Raw genomic sequence first — 5,651 nt, forward strand, 5'->3', positions numbered from 1 at the left:
CCAAGCATTATAGCAGTACTCATTCGTTTCCCGGGTGAACTCGCCGAACTGTGTTCAGGTCTGATCTGTGTTCAGCCATGCTACTGGCAACAAGCTTTACGACGCTCAGGAGGGACTTTGATGAATTTCCTGTGAATAATTTCTCAGGAAGACCCGTGCGAGTTTTGTCTGAGGCTTGGGGCATCTCCCTGGTGACAGAGGAGGACAGGGGACCGATTCCAAGGTGCAGGACGAATATGAGCTGGAACTCTGACTTCATAACAGAAAATAAACGGATCCTTAAGGCTAATACATGCAGAAGTACGAAAATAAACAGATCCTTAAGGCTAATACATGCAGAAATACGAAAATAAACAGATCCTTAAGGCTAATACATGCAGAAATACGAAAATAAACAGATCCTTAAGGCTAACACATGCGGAAATACGAAAATAAACGAATCCTTAAGGCTAATACATGCGGAAATAAGAGCAGACAATCTTGCTGCATGCAGACTCTCATTATCTGCGTTTCAGCAGCACCAGGTGTGCAGTTGCACACACCAGGGGAGACAAACGTAAAACAGACTTAAAGGTGCAAACAGAAGATTTGTGACTTAAAGGTGCAAACAGAAGATTTGTGACTTAAAGGTGCAAACAGAAGATTTGTGACTTAAAGGTGCAGACTGAAGGCTCGTGACTTCAAGGGGCATATAGAACAAGCTCCTGGAATTACATGTGTGCCAGCATGAATGACATCTTAAATGTAACCTTATCATTTAAGTCATAAAGATACATTTATCTTGTAATAAATGTTGTGGATATTACATCATAAACCACATATGACATTTTACAAGGCTGTATGCTTGTTGAACAAATGACTGAAACAGTCAAGGTCAGATGGAAAAGTGTGTGAACCTAGTAGAAATACAGTAGCGTTGAGGTCAGGACTCTGAGCTGGCCCTTCTAAAGAACAGAATTTCTGTTATTGATTTCCTCCCGTGTTGTGGGTTATTGATGAGCTTCCTGACCCCCACCTCTTTGCAGTTTCAGATCACAGACAGACTTTCCGTTGTTTTGATATGTGGAATTTCCTCACACAGTTTGAAATTCATTCTTCTCTCAGTAGCTGAAAGCAATTCAGAACCTGAGACCAGCAAAGCTGGCCAACACCATTACACTCCTGCCATCGCACAACTCAGCTGGGGTGAGTGTGTTCGGTTATACTCACTCCATTGGGTGTCAGAGCTGGGGGTGAGTGTGTTTGGGGTGAGTATAATGTTTAGTATATTTAATCAAAAGTTAAACTCACTCTCCCCAGGACAGGGTTGCAGTGATGTGGAATAGTTAGGTGGCCATCTTTTGGAATGGAAGATTTTAAATGGGGAGCAATGTTTGTTTGTTTGTTTGTTTGTTTGTGTTTTGTGAAATGACTATTGGAGATTGGCTTCCTTATAAAGACATCATAAATCCTTTTGTACGTCAGATCCATTTCCAGATCCTCTAAGTGCTCTTTAAGACCAAATACCAGGTTTAACAAGTGTAACAAAATTCTTACCCCCACCTCACTCTTACCCCGCCTCACTCTAACCGCTGCCTCACTCTTACCCCGCCTCACTCTTACCCTGCCTCACTCTAACCCCTGCCTCACTCTTACCCTGCCTCACTCTTACCCTGCCTCACTCTAACCCCTGCCTCACTCTTACCCCGCCTCACTCTTACCCTGCCTCACTCTTACCCTGCCTCACTCTAACCCCTGCCTCACTCTTACCCCGCCTCACTCTTACCCTGCCTCACTCTTACCCCGCCTCACTCTAACCCCTGCCTCACTCTTACCCCGCCTCACTCTTACCCCGCCTCATTCTTACCCTGCTTCACTCTTACCCCGCCTCACTCTTACCCCGCCTCACTCCCCGCCTCACTCTTACCCCACCCCACTCTTACCCCACCCCACTCTTACCCCAGGCCTCTACCCCTGATGCCCAGGAGGAGTCTCAGATGTGAAGGTGTGGTGTGTAGGGTAGGAACAGCGTCGTGACTAATGGTCTTGTCAGAGAGCGCCGTGTGTAATTATGGATATGCACACTATTCTCCACAGACCACACCCGTAGCCGTGGCGACCACATGTCCCAGCTACACACGGAGGTTATGGTATGTTTGGGCATTTACTCGTTAGTCCACTGAGAATGAAACACAGTAGGACACACAAACTATAACAACACACATAAACAAATAAATTAATATTAAAGATTTGTAGAATTCGAACATCGGATATTGGATGATCCAAAGAATCTGTGTGTTTGTGTGTGTGTGTGTGTGTGTTTATTTTTTATAAACAACATTGGATAAACCCATACTTTAATACAAAGGCTGATTCCAGTCATAAAATCCCAGTCTTAACAATTACTTCTCTAGAGATTCTCCAACTTTTCTGTTCTATGACCTTGGTGTTGAACCAAATATTTAATAAAGATAATACAGCAAGTGCAATGAAACATATCTCCTAAAAGTGTGAGATCACATTTCATTCTGAAATGCAAGTAGCACACGAGGGTTCACCAACTTTTCTGCAACTGTAGCATTGCATGAGCTATTGAACCTCAGGGCCAGCGTTCATTAGTCTGTTCCTGAGAATTACCAGGAAAGTTTACACTGGGAGATTCTATTGACCAGTTCAGGAGTAGAATCGATGCGAGAAACATCGGCGTTTCCACAGCCTACGAGTCCTGCAACTGTCAGCAGTGTGAGCCTGTTCTCAACCAACCGAGGCCTGCCTTACCATTCCCAACGAGGACAGGACTCATACCCAGGGATACACCTTTGGTAAAAATGTTTACAGTGTTTAAAGCGGTTCAAATGTTTCCGGATGCACACGTTTAACGGACGATGCCTGCTGTCCTGAGAACGACTTTGCGCGAGGTTCAGTCTGACATCCTTCTGCATTTGATTAACTCATCTCTCTGGGCTGTCGTTCCTCTCTGGGTTTTCTGTTCTCTTACGTGTCAGGAGAGCAACTGTTTAAAGGTTACAGTGGAATTATTTCTTTTCTCCAAATATTTCATCCTTTCAATATTTTCATGTGATGGTGACACTTTGCTTGATGTTCATGTTCTAATTTTGGAATAAGATGTAGCGACAGCTGGACAGTATAATGTGGCGTGTTTATATATTTATATATTTAAACGTCCGGTCTCTCCTTCTCAGTGGGCTGTCATATCCTGTCTGATTCCTGACACTCCGGCTTTCCACCGTAGCCCTGGGAGTTTGAAGGTGTGCTGGTGTAGTTCTCGTGTTCCTAGGACTGAGCTCTTCGGGAATGAGATTGATGATGTCATTCCGGGGATCTGTTTGACCCACTCCTCCATCTTAGGGGTCACGGGCCCAAGTGCCTCTGTCACCAAGGTGACAACCTTGGTGTTAACCTTCCACATTCAAGATGGAAATATCAAGGATAGAATATATATATATATATATATATATATATATATATATATATATATATATAGAGAGAGAGAGAGAGAGAGAGAGAGAGAGAGAGAGATGATCTCTCTCCAGGAATTGCTGACTGATTCCTGTGAGTGTGGGCCTCTCCTCTGAGATCCTGTAGCCACAGAGCACTGGTGTCGTGTTATGATTCATTCTCCCACATGCTCTTCCAGTACTGATCTGTTTCTGCTTTGGGGCGGATCCGGCATCAGAGTTCTGAAGCAGTGAAACTGAGAGGATGCTTTGTGTGGTCCTTTGGTGAAGAGGTAAATGTGCGTACTTCCTGTGCATGGACAACCTCCAGCTGTATGCCAAGACACTGACTCACTGATCCATCTTTGGGCTGGAGAGGAGTGACCAACCGATGCTAAACAGAAGAAAAGTGATCTGGACAGATGGAACTGGAATTCCATGTCACAGACCTGGAGGACAGGTACAGACACCTGGGGATTCTCCCATCGCACAGGAACCACGATGTAGAAATGAGAACGTCAGCAACATCCAAGTACCTCCACAGGGTGAGGCAGGTCCTCGGGAGGCAGTTTAACGGGGCTAATAAGATCAAAGCCTTAAACATGTATGACCTCTACCTGACCTCAGATACACAGCAGGCACAATAACAGAAAAACTGGAAGCTGCTGACATCAAGACCAGAAATCTCCTCACAATACATGGAGTTCTCCACCCAAGACCAGAAATCTCCTCACAATACATGGAGTTCTCCACCCAAGACCAGAAATCTCCTCACAATACATGGAGTTCTCCACCCAAGACCAGAAATCTCCTCACAACACATGGAGTTCTCCACCCAAGACCAGAAAACTCCTCACCATACATGGAGTTCTCCACCCAAGACCGGAAATCTCCTCACAATACATGGAGTTCTCCACCCAAGACCAGAAATCTCCTCACCATACATGGAGTTCTCCACCCAAGACCAGAAAACTGCTCACCATACATGGAGCTCTCCACCCAAGACCAGAAAACTGCTCACAATACATGGAGCTCTCCACCCAAGACCAGAAAACTCCTCACAATACATGGAGCTCTCCACCCAAGACCAGAAAACTGCTCACAATACATGGAGCTCTCCACCCAAGACCAGAAAACTGCTCACAATACATGGAGCTCTCCACCCAAGACCAGAAAACTCCTCACAATACATGGAGCTCTCCACCCAAGACCAGAAAACTCCTCACAATACATGGAGCTCTCCACCCAAGACCAGAAAACTGCTCACAATACATGGAGCTCTCCACCCAAGACCAGAAAACTCCTCACAGAGAACCATCCAAACATCACAGTAGTATATGCGATTCAGAATACAGCAGTGCTAATAGTTATGTCCCAAGTTGGCTGTTGGCCTTTCAGGGTGTTTCAGCGGGGGCCGTTGATCTTTCAGGGAGTTTCACTAGAGTCGTTGGTCTTTCAGGGTGTACCAGCGGGAGCCGTTGGTCTTATGTCAGTCCGAGCTTTCCTAAGCTCTTATACAAGTGCATTTATTTTTTGACTGGTGGTGCGTTTCTCAGTCAGTGAGAGGCTGGGGACTGTGGAGATGTTTCTGTAGCCTGCACCTTCTCTCATTCATTTGATTTCCTCTTTGAACATCTTGACTTTTACTGACTGTGTAATTATATTTCCATTTTTTCTCTCGCTGGGTCGGGTAATGTCAGGTCAAATGCTGTGCTCAGAGCTACAGACATAGGTCCTCCTACTAATGCGGGCTGTTTCTTAGGTTGGTGTTATTAATAAGGGACATATTGTGACTTGTGTTAATTGTAAGAAATGCCTTAACACAATGATTTTAAACTTTAAACCTGGAAGAGGGTTCCGAACAATCAAACACATGCAGCTAAGGAACAGGGGGGGAAAAATCTGTGATAAAAGTTCATTAAAAAAATTATAATTATGAACTTTAAAGAGCTGCAATATTCATCTGCTCTTGGGCTTTAGATTTGCCAACAAAGAGTCTTTAATTCTATGCAGCAAGAAACTAACTGACACAAAGGTGACTGGCTAACTGGGTGACTGGCTAATTGGATAACTCGGTGGCTGGCTGACTGGGTGACTGGCTGACTGGGTGACTGGCTGACTGGCTGACTGGGTGACTGGCTGACTGGATGACTGGCTGACTGGGTGGCTGGGTGACTGGCTGACTGGCTGACTGGGTGACTGGGTGACAGGCTG

Source organism: Electrophorus electricus, chromosome 24 (genome assembly GCF_041902795.1).
Source record: "Electrophorus electricus isolate QZ-2024a chromosome 24, ASM4190279v1, whole genome shotgun sequence".
Lineage (NCBI taxonomy): Eukaryota > Metazoa > Chordata > Actinopteri > Gymnotiformes > Gymnotidae > Electrophorus > Electrophorus electricus.